Raw genomic sequence first — 18,368 nt, 5'->3', positions numbered from 1 at the left:
TTCAAGCTCCTTTATGAGTGAATGAATAACCTTTTGATTCTAGCAGAAAAGGTAGAAAACTCTCATTAAATTTGTAAAGGATCGAAAGGACTTTACACCACAAAAATTATAAGCTCAGTATTTGGTATCTGTAGGCGTTCTTCTTACAGAACACAGCTGTTCCATGGATGTTTTAACAATTATCTTGTACCTTCTGGCAAAGTGGACTTTCATCTTGCAGCTGGTAACAGCTACATGTTATCTGAATCCCCGACAACAATAACTAGGTTCCTTTACTTTTTGCAAGTATGTTTTCCTGTATTTATGTTGCATTTAGGTTTTTCAAGTGCTTGCACACTTCTTAGTACAAACATATTTATTTTTTACAAGTGACTTTTGAAAGAGGATGTATAATGTAATGGAAAGGGAAGAACATTAGTCTTAACTCTCTGTGAAAGAGTAGCACCTGCTTCCCTTTAAATCTGCAGTCTATATTAAGATTTTGGAAAACCATAGGAAACTGGGTGTGGCCTTCTGTGTTTCTGTAAAATGAGATTAGTGGAGTCAAAATTTAGAAGTTCGTACAATAACAAAACATATTTGAAAACTCAAGATTACAGCTTTCTGATATTACGGGTCACAGTCTCTAAAAAATGCTATGCTGACATTTTTACTTCTCACAAACCCAGTTTATGTCAAAAGTTATGTTTATGTGCTTCCCAGTCAATTAACAATGGTAGCATGGAAAAGGGGAGACAAGTCTATTCTGCATGAGGAAAGAAGGAGAAACTGAAAGAAAAAATATTAAAAGAACCAAAATTTCATGTTTTCTTTGGTTGTAGTAGTGAGATGAGACAATTGCTAACAACATTTTGAAAGAATACCATCTGTGTGAGGGTGGCAAATAAACAGAGCCCTGCAGGACATACATTTCACGTTCACTAGTTCAAGACTTGCTGCATTGTCTTGGCAAAGCTATCAATGGGCAGGGCCCTGAGTGGGACTTGAGAAACCTGGATTCCAGTTCTGATCCAGTTACTGGCCCATTAACTAAACTTGTGCAAATTATTAGTTTTCCCACCCATAAAAATATAATGCTATCTGCCTTGTAAAGCACTTTGAAATACACAGCTGAGGAAAAATAGCCACCAAGCAGGTGTGGTTACATTTGTTGTATTTACTGATTTAAGCTGTTTTTCGAAACTGAGACTGTATCCTGCTGTAGACACCCTGTAACATGAAAGCAGAAATGTTTACTTAGGAACACAGAAACATGGCAATGCTATGCTGTTTTTCTCTGCTACTCACTCTTTTGTGCTTTCTCTCAAAAGTGCCTGCAAGGCAAAATACCTGCAACTGTAATCTTGACAAATGTCCCAGCCACGTAAAACCATAAAACTGGCACTTACATAGGAGGTTTCAAAGGAAACTGCTATTGCAGGAAGAGGTGACGATTTCCTTTGCTGTGAATCTATTCTTAGCCTGTACCGTGTCATGGTATCAGGAGCTGCTGCTAGTCTTCCAAGAGAAGCACAAGATGTTGTTAACAAGTCCCTTAGCATTTTTCTGTATGTGGATGTGCTGACTCTGTGCCAAATTGCTCATAGGCAATTGTGGGTTATATACCTGATTTTTTTCAATATGCAGTGGCATTGTTCATTTTTTTCTGTCCACTACTACTTGGTAATATTTGCTACGAGTTCACAAACAGCTGCTATTTCACTGTGGCCAAAACTGCATTTAATCCCTACTTGAAGTAATTACTGTCTCTAATTTCCTAAAATGTGACCAGTGAAGAAATCTGGTTAAGTCTAATATTTGACTTGTTCTTTAATTAAAGGAGAGTCACTGGTTTGTGAATGACCTTGTTGTCCTCTGCTGCTGTTACCTGCTCAGAGCTCAAACACGGTGTATTCCCCCTTTTTACAATGGTTTTCATGGCACCGAATGTGTTACCTGCTGTGAAGAAGGAAAATACTGTGGTAGCAGTGAATATGAATCATGCCACTGCTCCTGTGTGACATACGCAGGTACCTACCTCACTGACACTTAGCTGGATCCTTTTCTTTCCTCTGGATTTTTGCCTGCAATTTTACTTTTCTGTATTGTAGTTCCAATACAACATGGTTGCTGACACGTGAAATCTTAATTCTTTTGGTAGTTGTTTAACGTATTTTTGGAATGGCAGACTTCTTCCAGCTAACATGAAGAATCTAAGTTCTCTAGTTTAAAGTGCACATACACCCATTTCTTTGCTTTTAATGGAGTTCATTCTAATTTCCTATCACATTCTTCATTTTCTTTCTGGAAAGGAGAAATAACTGGCAGATTTTTGTGTCTCCTCTAGAACTACATTTATTTTAGGAAAAATATAGACCAAATTATGTGATGCAGCTTGTTCTAACCAAGTATCTTTATCGATACTTTATTGATATTAGTGTTCACAATACGTATGTGTATTAATAGGATTTGTCACATTCACTTTACCTGAATTTTCCTAAAATAACTTCCTCCTCCAGCAGATGACTTTTCCTTCCTTACCCGTTTTTCAGAAGCTGTGGCTTTCAGAATGCTTTTCTGCTTTTTTGTGAAGACCGTGGTGTACTATCACAGCTTTCTATTTTGCTACTTCAAACTGTGGTGAAAAACAAGTTTAAGTATCTATAATAAAATCAGAATTATGTGAAGGGGTAGCAAGAGGAAAAGAAATATTTAGAGGCATTTAAAGATTTATTAGGGGATTAAGGAGCACCCAAGTTGTGAAGGGAACTCGCACTTTCTTAAGAGTTCTCAGAGGCAACCGATGTATCATTCTTACTGAATGGTCAGCTTGGTTATTCGCTAGGATTAATTCCTTTCAAATGTCACAGACATTGAGATAATGTCTTCCCTAAGATTGTTGCTACTAGTCTATACAGTCCAACAAGTGCAGCCCAACAGGAAAATCGTACCAGAACAAACAACAGTATTAAACAGTGTGAGAAATATTCAGCATCATATGTAGAAAAGGCTAACTCTTGGGTGCAGCTCACTTCATCTGGTTTTAATAGTTTTATCAAAGATTTAAAAAAACAAAAGAAGGACAGGGTTGAGTCTTATTTCTATTTACAGCTCCTGCTGGTTTCTAGGCATTCTAACTGAAAAGTTTCCTGTCCAGTGTAAAGTCAGTCAGTTGCAGGTCTAGAAGTAAATCAGTTATGAGACCTCTTCATATCAAGAAATTAGAACCACATGTCATTGTAACCTAGAGCTCATCCAGAGAAGGTTACAGAGAGATGGATGAATTAAAAAAAGGTTTAATGCAATGAGTTTTGAGTGACGTCTGTCTCAGCACATATCAATTTTGCCATGCAAATACTTGACATACCATTTTGGTCTATAACGTATCAGGATAAATTTGATGCATTTATACACATCCAGCTCTGATTGACTCCAGAGAACTGGCAGAAAGGAGCATCACTGAGGGTTGTGGTTCCTTTTCCAGCTTTTGTAGAGTATAAAGAGTTCACATGAAGAACATTCTATATAGTTCTTTTCCCGCCTCCACATACAAACAAATGCTCTGGTTTTACCCCAACATACTTACTATTGAATATGAATTCAGATATAAAATGACATTAGTGCAAAATACACAGAAATACAGTTCATTGACATCTTCCAAAGCTACTGTTCTTAGCAGAGTTGAAATCTCTGAGGATGTCCTGTTCACTGAATGTTTTTCTTGCAGCATACAAGACAGAGAGTTTAACAGAAATGGTATCACCCAGAAGTACTTTGCTTGTGGACCAGGGTGCCCACTTTGGATATATCAGGAGTGCTAATGATGTTAACTGTACCACAGGCTTCAATGTGGAATCAAAGAAATATTATTAAGCAGGGACACAAAAAACAGTATACATTAAGATCTTCCAGTTATGAGGAGTTACATCTGTTAACATAGCTAACTCTTGTAACACTTTCAGTCCTGTGCCATCCACAAGTGCCCCCACACACACCTTTTTTTTTTTTTAGGTATATATACTTTCCCCTCAAAAGTGACTGCTACATGAAGGCTAAATCTAGGAAGAACCCAAGTGACTAAGTGGTATTGCTTGAACTACAGCACAGTCAAGATACATTGCTGATGGTATTCTCCAGTTACGCGTAGTTACAGAATCACAGTATAGCTGCAGGCTTTATGCATTATACAGGATTCTCTGTCCAGCCTTTTTTGTTACTTAAAAAGGCCAATTCTCTCAAGTATCCAGGCTTCATTAGAACAAATTTTCCAATAACAAACTAATGTGTAAAACCCTATCCAATGTTTTGTAACACTCAAGGCAGTATTTACCAAACTAATCTCTCTGGTCTTAGAGTTATGAAGAGTATAGCTCGTCAGTTTGTAAAAATATTTTAGAGGACATCTAGTAAATAAAAAGATGGTCTGTGTGCTTCAGTGCCATAATAATATTACCACATTCATGATCTGAGGGCATTTACCTCCCTACCACCATCTTCAGACAACTCTTCTTCCGGTAAGAATTTTTTTTTAAGCCCAGGTTGGGATTTTAGCACCAGAATTTCATCCAGTGTAAATAAGGCTGTTGCTGCCTAGAAGGTGTAGGAAGAAGACAAAAAAAATTATACATAGAGGCACTGTGAACACCACCATGTTTCTGGTTAATGGAATGCCCAAGCATAAAATAGGTGCCTCTTAGCACCAAGACCTTGCTTCAGCTGCTTGAGAAGTGGCTGTATGGTCTTAGCACTAGTTTGCAGAGTCCAGTGAAGAGGCAATTGATGATTATTGCAAACAAAACCAAGGGCAAGAAAGTGAGAAAACACATTATGTGAAGACCATTGGTTACACAGATAGTCTGTGTTTAACCAGGTGATTTCCACAAACACAGAGAATTGTCTGTAAATGAGTGGAATAGTCTTTCTTTCATTGTCTTCCAATCAAAATCATAACTGCTGGAGTCACCACAGTGATGAATTAATGTGACAGGAGTTCAGGGCACCTGTAGCTTTGTACAGCTATGGAATTTGGCACAGGCATGAATATGGACACTGAGGCTAGCAATCAGCCAATTTAGGGGATACTCATAGCACCTAAACATAAGCCCCTAACTCAGGTGTGTTAATTGAGAAGGCTGATTTTCATATGCTCCCAAGAGGACTGAGCAGAGCTATAGAGAGGATCTTTCCCAAAAGTTTACATTAGGCTATTAATGCCTAATCCAGAAGTCTAGTTTTTAACCTCATGTGTTATTCTCACACTAATAACCCTGGTTCATCTGCACTGAATTGCATTGTAACCAGCTGATATTCACACTGGTATGAAATTGGAATCAGGTCCTGTAAGACATTTTACTGCATAGGACTCCCCCCGCCTCCCCCGCCCCCAATCAGTCCTACAATTTACCACACAAATATCTATGATCAGACCATGCTATACTCCAATAGAGTCCAGAAAAATTCATATTTGAGGAAACAGTACTGATTTAAGGTATGTTACATCTGAAATGAGATTAGCACAAGAAATGTGGGCAGAATTTCAGACTGGGAACTTAATTTTTCCAGTTCAGGATTGCATTAAATTAGACTATCTGTGTTTCCTTGTCACCTGTTTTGTGTGTTTTACAAAGAGATAGCTGCAAAAAGAAAGAAGGTATAAAAAAATTCAGTTATAATGCCATCAGGCCAAACCACCTAGACACTGCAATAATGAGATCTCTGTGACCTTTTGGAAGGGTGCTGCTGTCTTGCCCATAACAAATCCTCCAGTAGTTTTCAATTTTTGTACTTCAGATTTCCAAGGGCTTTCAACTTTTTTCATGCTGGAATAGACTGAAGGGGCAGAGCACTACAGTACTTCAGAGCTGCAGTAAACCTTAGCTCAAGAAATGGCATGGTGTGATCAGTTTCTGTTTCTAGAAAGAAACTGGGGAGACTGAGCTGGAAGTTGTTACTCATTCTGATAAAGAAGCAAGAATCAATGAGATGTTGAGTCACAGCCTGGCCTGAATAGGAATTTTAAAGAGAAGGTGTTTCAGTTCTAAAACAAAAAGAGAAAGAACATACCCATAATGATGAAAAGGTCATACATTTTTGCCTTTAAAAATCCAGAACAGTATAATAATAAAGCAGAGGGTTTTTTTTCCAGAGTTAATGCCCCATTTTTGTAAAATGGTTAGTTTACACTTTTCTCTGATCCATGGTTTCATAACTGCTTCAGAATCACACAACATCATACACACATGACTTTTATATTTACACTTTTCATTTGCAACCAGAAGCACAGATAGTTTTAAACAGAGGCTTATAGGATCCTCAAGTGCAGCATGGTAGACACTGAGGCAGAAAGAAACACCACAAAAAAGTTCAACAAGCCACAAACTTGCTTGTTCTTATTTGAGGGTTGTTCTTACACAAAGAATGATGGTAAGCCAGAACAGAGGGATGAAGCCTCCGACCTGGCAGTCTTCCCATGAAGGCAGGCAACTTTGTCATTAATTAATTACTTAGTTCTCCTGTGGCATTATGCAACGTAACTTGTCACACTATCCAAAGTAAAGTTTTAACTGACAAGTGAAAGATCTTTCTATGGATAAACCCAGTTGTTTGTTCTTTTCATTTGGCATTGGTTCAAAGGCCAAGGATAAACATTTTGCCTTTTCATGACTGATTTTCTTGACAGCTTCACAAGGTTACTCTTGGGAAAGCTCTGGTTATATTACTGGAAATACCCCCTGCACAGTTTGTTGTAGAAAAATCTTTTGTATCACACCTGTCCATTCTGGGAACTTTCTGACATGCAAAAAAAAATATTTTTTTTTTTAAATAAAAGATAGTCTAATTCCATTCCTTCCATAGACAATAGCAGTAAATAAGCTGGGGCATTTAAACATTTACGTCTGACTATAAAGTTTATGGTTATCACTCATGCCAAGTATCAGAAGCCTAATTGCTTGTGTACATCCCCCTCTGGGGGTGACTAGCAAATACTATATAAAACAACAAATACTACTAAAGGAGCAAAGATTAAATGGAGGAGGGAAAGCACTCCACTTTTTAAAAGATCTTTGTTTTTACTTGCAAGGCTTTAAATTGTGTCGAAACTGTATTCTTCAGCAATAATTAACTTCTCAGTTTAGCCTTACCTTATCGGTATTTACTTTTTCTATTACAACAATTGTCTCATCAGGATCAAAGTCCCTTTCAATACATACTTCAGCAATATTTTTGGCTTATTTCTTCACACATATAACCAGTGTTTAATTACAGCATTTAAAACTACCCATAAATGAAACAAAACACAAGGTAAGGTAGCTGGAAGCAAGTAAGAGAAATGAGAATTTGTATTTATTGCATATGTAGTCCATAGACAGTTTCAATAGTCTAATCAGAATTCAGCCTTGACAATTTCTCAAGTTTTTAGAAGTAACTGACAACAGAACAGAGGATATCCAACTGCAGACAAACATCAGAAAGACACAGGTCTACTTCACCCGAAGTTTTAGAGGTAAAGTGAAAAACTTTAATTACAACTGTATGGCTGTCCAATATATCATCAACTATTGCACATTTTTTCAGAGTTTGTGAAATGACTAGTCTCTAAAGGGGGGTGGGGGGGGGGGGTGGGGGGGCTGGGGAATCTTAAGATTTACAGGGCAGTGGAGAGTAGGAGAATGAAAAAAATGAGTCCTGCTTAATTCCGTAAAATTAAGAACAAATATCTAGCTTTCCCAGAGTGTTCCTCGTATACTCACAGATGACACCAAGAAGGGTATTCCATAAGGATTTGTTCTAATTATAGCCATGAAAAAATACAAATATTTTTATATTTTATATATATATATTTATATTTGAATATATATATTTTTTGAGAGAGGGAACTCTCTCTAAATCTGGTGACTGAATTTCTGCATCTTGCAAGACTGAGCAACAGTCACCAGCAAGTTACTTTCAGGGTTACTTGTATAAGCAGGCTAAAAATGCTTGTGTGCTAGTATGGTTAGGTACATCTAGAGGCTAGAGAGAGACCTGGACTGCCCTCTACCCCACGGGGCATTTAGACAGACTAGGCTGCTTGGAGCAGCATGTTGTAACCCAACCTGTAGAAAACGGAACTTCAGCAGGAAAAAAAGCCAGTAAGGCAATATGGCAGTGCGAGAGAGAAAGGATTTAAACTCACAGGACCTTGCCACTACAGAAGCCTTGAAAGGTAACCGCATCTTTAGAGTGAAAAGGGCTAAGGAAAGTAGAACAAAATGCTCATTTTCCCCAAGAAGAACAAAACTTTCAGGAAAATTAAAAAGACATTTTAAAAAGTCTTTGCCACTCTGTTCTTCACTCCCTAAACTATACTACCACTAACCTATATATAAATATATAACTAATACATAGTGCAAAGTATAAAAGCTAGGTCAAGATTTTCTTCAGGCAATTTCTTTCCACCATAAACACTCTATGAATCTAACACCTGCCACCCCCGCAGCACGAACCCCACTGCAAAGTGCCCCAGCCCCGAGGCTGGCACTGGGCACTGCCCCAAGCCAGCAGCATGGAGGGCTGGGGCTCCCCCCGCCACCCCCGCAGGGGAGGGGACAGGGTGCAGTCCCCTGCACGCACTTGGTTTGAGTTCAGACAGCAGGACGACTTAAAAGGACAGACAGCACTGAATAGCCCTGGCTTTTTATTTATTCTCTCAGGGTACAACAATCGTTTTGCTAACACCCCGATGTCCCAAGATTCACGAGTCTTGTATTTTATTTGCACTATCATCTGTGAAGTGGGAGACACTGAAATCACTGATGTTACTGTCCTTTTGTAGCCACTGGTATTCCTCCCCACCACCTGCCTGGCTTGTGGGTTTGGCTGAAAAGTTTCACTCCCTCAGGAATGATAAACAGAAAAGACAGCACAGAAGAACAGCAGAGGGAAGGTTGGACTTCCCTGCCTTCCTTAACCCGAGCCCTTTCTTGAGATCCTGATTTCCACCTCTCAGGGCAATTTGCCACCAGCTTTTCAACCAGACATCCTCACCAATGGCCAGGCAAATAAGCAGCACCAGGATCCAACGATTCAGATGACTTTCTAATCTCAGGGACCTGAGTAGCTGCCTTTCCTTCCTCCCCCACTACACCTGTTCCCTTGAGCTACTATCTTCTGGCTCTTGCTTCTCTACTTCTCCCTGGCAGGCAAGTCCACTATTGGGTGACCCCACAGCAGTGCCAGGGTAGCTCCTGGATGTTCTGCTGCTCACTGAAAGTGACCTTAAGCTCTAAGTGTCCCAGTCTGTCCTCCTGCCTCTGACCCCACTGGGATAGGCTAACACCTGGTTTGTTTGCCCTGAAAGCTCACACCAGCACCACAGTTAGCTGTGGATGCCAGGGGAAAGTGGAGCTGGTGAGAAAATGAAAAAGTTGGGTAATCAGCTTAGGGAGGAGAATGTTCTTACTGACATAATTTGTTAAGGCTATAAACAGTCTTCTCACAGAAAATTTCTGCCTCACTTTATTTCCTTAAGCAAAACCAAAAGGAGAACGAAGCATATAAAATCTAAGTATTGAATATTTTGTATAGCTTCTAGACAAAGAAGCCTCTACCCCTTCTAAACTCATTTGCCATTGCTCGCTCTTCCTTTCAGACCCTCACTTACTTGGGCTGTGCTGCACAGGCTGCAGCAGCGAACGCTTTGCACATTTGCAGGCATCCGCAGAGGCCTGGTGCTGCAGCCTGGGCTTTCAGGTCTCATGCTCACCCTGACAGTGTGCAGCTTTCTGCTGTGACATGCATTATATGAAGGACACTGTAGCCTGTGTCTGGACCCTGCAAAAAATCTGGGACCCCTGCTCAAGGCAGACATGTTGTAGCCAGAATAGCGAAAGGGGAGAAAACTCTCCTTATCTCCTACTACATCTGCCCCTGATTAATCTTTTGCCACTTGCCAATATGCACTGCAGTACTAGAGGCTTTCAATACCACCTGCAACTAATATTCACAACTAGGCCTGGTAAAAAAATTACTAACAATATTGTTGCTGAGTGCCCTGCTGTTAGACTGCCAGGTTTTGATCCGCTGTGCTGCCCCAGACCTCTGTCAATTATTCTCAAAGAGAAGAGACAGATTTGATTTTTAGGTTTTTTTAAACACAGAGCTTTTAGGAAGTTCTGAGCTGCAGATAGGATCAGATGTGGAAGTGACTCACGTTGTTACAGACTGTCTCCTAGCCGTACGGACTTTGCACCTGTTACTGAGATAGCCATGGCACAACTATCTCATTTAGATTTGCAGTTATCAGTAACTATTTTTACTATTTTTATTACTATTTGTCCTTTTTCCCCTGTGCCATGTTATGCACATCTCTACTTCTTTACTCAGTGCGTATCTTATTACTAAAAATGCCCACCATTTCCTCTAGTGAGAAGAGGCTTAGTATGTCTACAGTTCTCCCTCCTCCTTACTCAAAACACTTCCTTTCCTGTCTTTCATTTGAAATGTCAACAGTTTGAACTACTTTGCAGTAACAGGCAGAACAACAAAGTGTATTGACTGGCTGCGTGGAGCTAATGGATACTGTCAGCTAATCCATCAACTTATAAAAAATCATATTTATTTGAAACCACTGGAAATGCTAACTGAAGTGCCAAGTTCAGTCTCCACCCCACTTTGGTTTTATTGTTTTGGTTGGGCGTTTTTTTCCACAGCAAAATGAATAGCCTACTGTGTCATGATTCCTTTTTCATCAGACATCTATTTTTTCACTGCTGTGACTGCTTGGAACAAAATACAGAATTGAATGCTGAGACCTACAACCTTCTCAGCAGCCTTTCCGTGCGTGAGGTAGAACACACAAATCTTTTCAACATTTAGGAAATGATTAACATGTTGAATTAAGTCTGTGCCAAGCATAACCAAGTTCTTAGTTTTCTGCAGACATAAAATTTCCACTTGACACATCTCAGAGCCCCCCTATCGGAGGGAAATGGCTAGGTGATAGCATTGAGAAAAGCTATTTCACACACCTTCTTCCCAAATTTTTATTTTACTTCCCTTCCTACTCAGAGTTTGACCTCTTAGGTAAAGGGTAATAGCATCCTGTGGCTGGCCAGTACAAAATCTCCGTGTGAATTTTTTCCTGCGCCGAGTCTCCTAAATTAATATATGTCCCAGCTTTTCCTGTTTGTACTATCTGTTTGGATTGCAGAGCTGGCTTTGGCTTTGGAGAAATTTACAATATTAAAATGGCTGAAATTTACAATATTAAGCTGAATTATTCTCTTCATTTGCAATAAGCACATGATTTAGTAAGGCACAGTTCTGGACTGCTCCTCATTTCAGATGAGCAGTTCAGAACCATGTCCTAGTAAATCTCCAGATGACATTTACATTTTTCTTTATTACAACAGCTCTTAAATTTAAAAGTACGGTATTGAACATAAAAATGAATGCCAAACTTCATGAATTTAAAAAATTGAAGAAGGTTGATTTTAAAAACAATTTTGAATAAGGCAGCAGGAAATAACCCTCCATGTGCTGAAATGAACAAAAAAAACCTTGTAAGACAGTCAAAACCAAAACTTTTTTCCTTTAATTGCAGATTCAAAAAAGCCCCACAGAGCTACAATCCTGTAAGATTAGATCAACAAGCAGCAACACAACTTAAAAATCAAAAGGCCACAAAACATATCTTCAAGGTGGAAAAACAGAAAAAGTACTGTGACGTCTGTAGTCCAGTATTTTGTAGAGCTAACTTTGAAAGACTGACTGTTTTGTTTTGTGACACATTTATGTATTTGGTTTCTTTTACCTAAATTACACTGTGTCTAATTCTGAAATGAACAGCATTATTGTGCTTGGAAACAGCGTTCTATTCTCTCTCCACAGCATCAGATGGTAGCTAGAGGGTGTCACCCTACTATACCAGGCTCAGACTGCATCATATTGTAATATATGAACACTTTAGGACAGTGGATATATTGGATACTGCAGATCACTAATTATGACATAACAATACTTAAAATTGTAGAAATAACTGAAAAGAAGCTACCTTCAGGAATCATTAAAATGTAACAGCACAAGACACTATAATAAAAGACAGAAATATTCAGGCATAATTTGGGACAAAAGGAGATTGCAATTTCAATTTGCAGACTGTTTCAATGATTGATTTTTATTTTATTTGGGATTTATATGGCAGGACAGATTTTCTGTCATAATTATGGAAACACTAAGATGAAATACAAACCAATCCCTCTAAATGGCAAAGCTGTAAGTGTTCTGAAATGTATCTGCCATGTTGATGTAGGAGCCAAGAAGTGGTACAGTGTCTCTTTCTCAGGAGCAGAAAGCTAAATCCTGCATCAGTCAGAAAGATCACATAATAAATTAACCAGGTCACAGAAAGCTGCTAGCTTCACATGTTTAACTGCTGCTACTGTGAACTACTAGCATATCTAATTTTTTATTTTCAGACAGAAAATGTCTAGTTGCAGGGAACTGGAGGGACATGTTTAAACATTATGTAGGGCGAAACATTCACTTCAATATTTCACAGAAGAACCGTACCCAGTGTGTGTCTTCAAAAATATCCTCACAGCAACAAAGCTCATATGATGACACACACAAAGCACATATGATGCTCTGTTTGCACCTAGTTAACCACAACTTTTCCTATGCACCTAAAGAATTAATATTATTCAAACAAATGTGATTTAATTCATTGTGGTTTGAAAGGGGTTTGCTAGGCCTAACACCTATCGCCTTTGCAAATGAGAATATCTGGCCAAGGTTTCCCAATATTTTACTTTAGTGCACTGACCTGACTGATCCTCTTGAATGCCTCTGAACATCCATGTGCAGACATGACACGAACAGCTATAGTAGGTGGCAAAGCAGTGGCACCACTTAAAAAAAAAATAGAAGTCCAACACAGTCGGACAGTTCATAATCTGTTTTTCATAAATTTCAAAACACACAAGAAATACACTTTGTGAGCACATGAAGTTTCAAGACCAGTCTCAGGCCAGGTGCTTTTTAATATTTTTTTTCTTTTAAATACTGACCTCTTCCTGCTGGACTCCTCACTGTCGATTCATCACAATGACAAACAGCCCTTTCCTTTGGCCAGGGTGCTCAGTATATTTTTAACGGAAGTTAGATGACTTTTTTTCTATTGTGACAGTTTCATTTGCTTTTCTAGGGAAGGGAGCATTTGGGTTCACATCTTGTGTACAGAGCTACAGTTTATTGAGTGGAATGTGCAACTCAGACTGTTTTGTAGGTGAATACAAAGTCCAGGAGACACCAGGACAAAGAGGTACCTACCTGTAGGCATTTTCTCCTGTGATTTGTATACTGAACCGAACTTCTGAATACAGTATGAATGCAGAAAGATCCTCTCCAATTTCAGCATGATTTATCTTTAAATATTCTTATTTTTGTTCTTGTCTTGTGTCCAGCTATCACACCACTGTATGCTGAAGAAGGCTGCTGCCCACCCTGCTGCAATAACTCTGACCTGGCAGACAGCCCAAATTGCTTTAACTGCAGCAAAAAAACCCAAGGTAGGACCATGCCAAAGAGCAGCACTGGCACTTAAGGGCTTTATGATTAACAGGGCTGACATTTAAAAATGAAAAACACAAAACAGCAAAAGCATGCTGCTGAGCTGCAGGCACAGAGTATATGGCTACTGCTCCATCACCAGAATAAGTAACGCTGCTGCTCAAGTAACAGCCAGATATTGGAGATGACACCTTCTGTCACTTACAAATAGTGTTTTAAATGTCCATGCTTTTCATAAAGCAGTTGACTGGGAAGTACTCATTTCAATGCACAGCAACTTGTATCATCATGTCAAAATCACCTCACTGACTTTGAAATAGCTACAGCATTTTATGCACAAAGGGTCTGTAGAGTGAGGAAATGTGCTGATACTATTGGGAAAAAGGCTCAGGTCACACAACAACCAGTCTCCAAATTTTTCTAGATACCAGAGAGTTAAAAATATACATATTCCTGAGGGCTTTGTGTTTCTAGCCTAAGGTGAGGAGCTAGGTTGTGGTTTTGTTTCTGTTAGTTTTTCTGTTTCTTTATGACTATTCCTAATCTAATAAAGCAACCCAGCTGTCCTATCAACCCCCTCTTTGCCTTTATTCTTGTACTATCACAGCTACAAGATCAGAACTGTCGTACTAGAACGGTAAGGCAGTAACTCCAACACATTGAAAATGGTACGCTGACCCTAATTTTTCTACTAGATCACTTAAAACAGACCCCTCCTACCTGACCTCACATAATTTCTTTTTTTAATTGCTATTATCAGATGCCAGTGTATTATGAACCATTCTACCACCTGACAGAAAAACCTAAACCACTTACTTTCTTATGAACTAATTTTGCTTCTTTCCAACTTTTTGCTGGAACCATTACATATATCTGGAGAATATAGCAAGCCAAAGCCACAGCTGTTAATGAAGCTGGTGATAAATCAATCCAGAGTCTCTCCTTCCCATGTTGAGCAACCACAACAACACAAACTATCAGGAAGATCAAGAGATTGAGTGCAGAAATTAAGACTGGAGAAGATGATGATGATTTATAGATATAGGTATAAAATATGCTGTCATATATGGGACAGGATGACAACAGTTCACCATAAATTTAAAAATGGGTTCTTGGGTGACAATGAGGAAGATGAGCTTTAATAGCATGCAAGTCAGTAACTTAGAGAACTCCTAATTTATAGATCTTCCACTTTGCTGCCTTTGTTACAAAATTACTGCAGTATATTTAGTTATTTCCTGGCTTGATGAGCTCAAGATTTTATCCAATACATATTGTGGGAGGGGCATGGTTTCTAAAAACATGTTTTTTCTCAAGCTTTATGTAAATACTTAGTAGGTTTCTAAGCAGCACTCTAGATGCATACTGCTTAAGAGACTACATTTCTGTCCACTGTGCAGAAAGCAAATCCTTTCCCTAATATGTATCTGTGTGCATTGTAATTAATGCAAACACCTACTCAAACTGTGCATGCACACACCTATTGAGAACCACACCAATCACTACCAAAACACACAGAGATAAACAAGATGGGTGTATTCATCTACATGGTTAATGTCACTGGGATGGGGTGCCAGTAGTTTACTACTATGGAAATATAGTTGTAAAGCAATTCATAATACAATAGGCTTTATACCCAGATTTTCTTTGTTGATATTATCTGGTACACCTGTGCTCCTCAAAGCCAGTACGTTTTTCCTCAAAACCCTGTAGCATGTTTCCCAGTGAAACTGCATCTATAAGGCACTGTTAAAGGTTTATGGTTATGACGTTCTTCCAAGTACCTCCAAATGTATTCATTGTTTGTCCATCAAAATAGCAAATGTATTCATTATTTGTATGAAAAATATCTGCAATATTTTATAGGTCATCAGCCCCCAGTTAATCCTAAGCCTGGTGGTCATTAAGCATCATTTAATCACACAAATTTTGGATTTATTGTGAAGTGAAATATAGTGTATAAGTACACTGGCAAAAAGGACTTTTGTCTTTTTAACCACCTTCTTGGGCTACAAGGAACTGAAATAAGCAGAGAGAATTTACAATAGAAATTTTCCATTTATCTTTTAAATGGTTCAGCACTTTCAAACTATGCCAAAGCAAATAGCACTCAGTGGGTAATTTAACTTAAAGGGACAAAATGTAACTTTGTACCATTACAAAAATACATTGTACTACAGAAAAGGAGGCTCTTTACAACCCCTTGCTGTGAAAGAACAAATTCTTTGCACAAAACCACCATGATAGCGCTATTATTTGTTGTCAGTGTGACCAGGTGGCTAAGAGAGCAGATTGAGTCTTAGAATAGTTTAAATTTCCAATAATAAATAGCTCTAGACCTGTTAATTACTTGGTTTTACAAGGGAATTAAATGTGAGAAAGACTGATTTTTATGGTGTAATTCCTTAGTGGATTCTATTTATTTTTTTTTTTTTTTTTTTAATGTTAGACACTCCTAAAGACCTCAGAATTCTTCGGTAAATTTGAAGGACTTCTGTGGACTCCACTTTGGATTTTAATCTTTTAATTATTGCACTTCCAGTAAGAAAGAGGAATTCAAAATAATGTGACAGATAAAAAGGACAAAATAAGGACCTATATTTATCGAAAGCAATATAATAACAAGGTACATTGGAAAGGCACATCTGGTCTGTCACTTCAACTCAAGTTCTTATCTGGAAGAGCTTTCCAGGGAAAAGCAAGGAAGAAACAAAAAGAATGAAAAATTTGTGATATCCTGCTCTCCTACGCTTGTTTAGATTAATATTGTGCTTTATTACTGTTATTGGTTTTTATAACCTGACTCCTATCAAATTTCTAAGGCTTAATCCAAGGTACACCTGTGCAGCCTTAGATCTCTACAAGAAAGGGATGTAGCAAACATTTTGGTTATGGGCTCTCAAATTAACATCATTATTTTACAAAAACTTTTGTATATATAATAATCCTGAATCATTACAAACCAAAACGAACACAGAAAACAAACAAAAAAAGAATCTCAAAAAAACCCTAATAAGCATTTACATTTAAAAAGCCTGTTACTTAAAATAATTTGGTCTACATTACCACAACTAAGACAGGAACAAAACTACACTTCCAAAAAACAAAGAGCTCTGAATTCTTCTGAAATGCCAAACCTTTTCAGAGGCTCTTTGGTTTAGGCATAACATTTCAACCATGTTTTGAATTTATCACCTGCAGAAGAGAAGCAGTACTGGTATCTTCTTTCCTTCCAGAAAAGCAGTGCTTTTGGCAGGATTCAAACGGCAGCTCGGATGAGAAGCCTGCTCCTACAAGACAGCAGGAAGTTTGCATGATTTCACGCTGTACAGGTAGGGTGAAAATCTCCATGTTTTACAACATAGCAGATAAATGCCTTGAAGGGGTCTTCTTAAGAGAACAACTAACTGACTGATAACATTAGAAGGACATGGTATGAGGAAGAGAATCGTGAGGAAGACTTTTTTTTTTTTTAATTGCATTTTAAAAAAAGTGGTCAAGGATGCCCAAAGCTGGAGACCTACAGAGCCGTATCAATTTTACATTGTTATCAATTAGAAGTGCCTACTGAGAGTGCACAGGGAGACCAAGAAGAATCATAATCTTTATAAAAAGGCCATGTGTCCAGTAACTACTGACTCAGAGGGAACTGCTCGTTAGTCACCGACACCACTGGAGAAAGTCCGTAGAAAACAGTACAACCAAGGAAACCAATAATAAATGCACACAGATCACAGCACGAAAGGATCTGAAATACAATTTTATGGATTTATGGTGTCTATGTCTTTTACACTGTCCTCAAAAAGCTAGCAAAATTCAACTCCACAGCTATTCAAATCCACAAATCCCCATCCCACTAAGCCAATGCTGCACGTCTCTATCCTCTTGCCTTCTCCAGCCACCACACTGAGAAAGACGTCCTGAAGGAAACAAATATATTTAAAACCTAAAAATGTTTCACAAGCTTTTCTCATCTCAAGGCCTTTTTGTGTTTCATTCTTTACTCACCATGCTTTCTTTGCTGCTCTCATCTATCCATGAAGTTTCCAAGCTCTAAGCTCTTCCTTAGTTAGCTGTATTTTTTTTCCTTATAGGTAATTCTCTCATTACTCTCTCACTCATAACGCTCCTTCAAAATGATCTTGTAAATTCACATCTCCTGCAGTTTTACCACCCACTCACCTCTCATAATCCAGTAATGTGTATTCAATGGGAAGTGTAGGCTACTAGTGGGTTTTAGCTTTTCTCTTTCCAACAGAGTGTATGTACATAGGGAAAATTTTCCTCTTCTGTGATTCTTATTCTTTCTTAATTTTGATAGAAAGGAATTAAAAAAAATTACACTGTAGGTGTTATCATCTAAGTGCCTTGAGGCCCAGACTCTTTCCCCCACAGGCTAGTCCCTAAATCAGACTATGTTTTTGCAGTACACCATGCAATTGCCTCCAGGTCTTGTGGGACCATTACATGACTTCTGGCTAAGGACTTGGGCTAGAATTTCAAACCAAAGAAAGCAATGAAACTATTAAAAACTCAACGGTATAAGTTACCACAGAAGCATTTCAAATGGATTTTGAGACATTTGGTCATCTCACGACAAATGACAGGAATTCAAAAAGTAAGAATTTGCATTATATACACAGGGAAGGGAGGGAGGGAGAGAGGGGTACATTTCTTTCAGCAGAACATGGCTCCTAATGCAGTTTTTTCATCTACCCTCAACCTAAAAAAAACATGCAAGTGTGGTTTCAAGTCTAAATTTTAAGGAATAACCAAACATGCAACCTGATATGTTCTGAGGATTCAAAGGGACTGCTGAATAGAAAGACTAAGAAGTT

The 18,368-nt window shown here is 38.4% G+C and overlaps 1 long non-coding RNA gene across 2 annotated transcripts; it reads right to left on the bottom strand.

Annotated features, from left to right (window-relative positions):
* Positions 1–1,140: 1,140 nt before the first annotated feature.
* Positions 1,141–13,290, bottom strand: LOC130143128 (uncharacterized). Of its 2 annotated transcripts, none has more exons than XR_008819650.1 (4): positions 13,029–13,290; positions 12,785–12,869; positions 9,107–12,321; positions 1,141–1,209 (listed from the first exon to the last, which is right to left on the bottom strand). It is a non-coding gene; the product is annotated as an uncharacterized LOC130143128 (long non-coding RNA). The 2 variants fall into 2 exon arrangements; XR_008819651.1 differs by having other exon boundaries at positions 12,212–12,321; positions 13,029–13,137.
* Between the last annotated feature and the right edge of the window lie 5,078 nt (positions 13,291–18,368).

This window comes from Falco biarmicus, chromosome Z, assembly GCF_023638135.1.
Source record: "Falco biarmicus isolate bFalBia1 chromosome Z, bFalBia1.pri, whole genome shotgun sequence".
NCBI lineage: Eukaryota > Metazoa > Chordata > Aves > Falconiformes > Falconidae > Falco > Falco biarmicus.
Note: the sequence above shows the minus strand (reverse complement) of the source record. Positions and strands in the feature narration are given on the sequence as shown.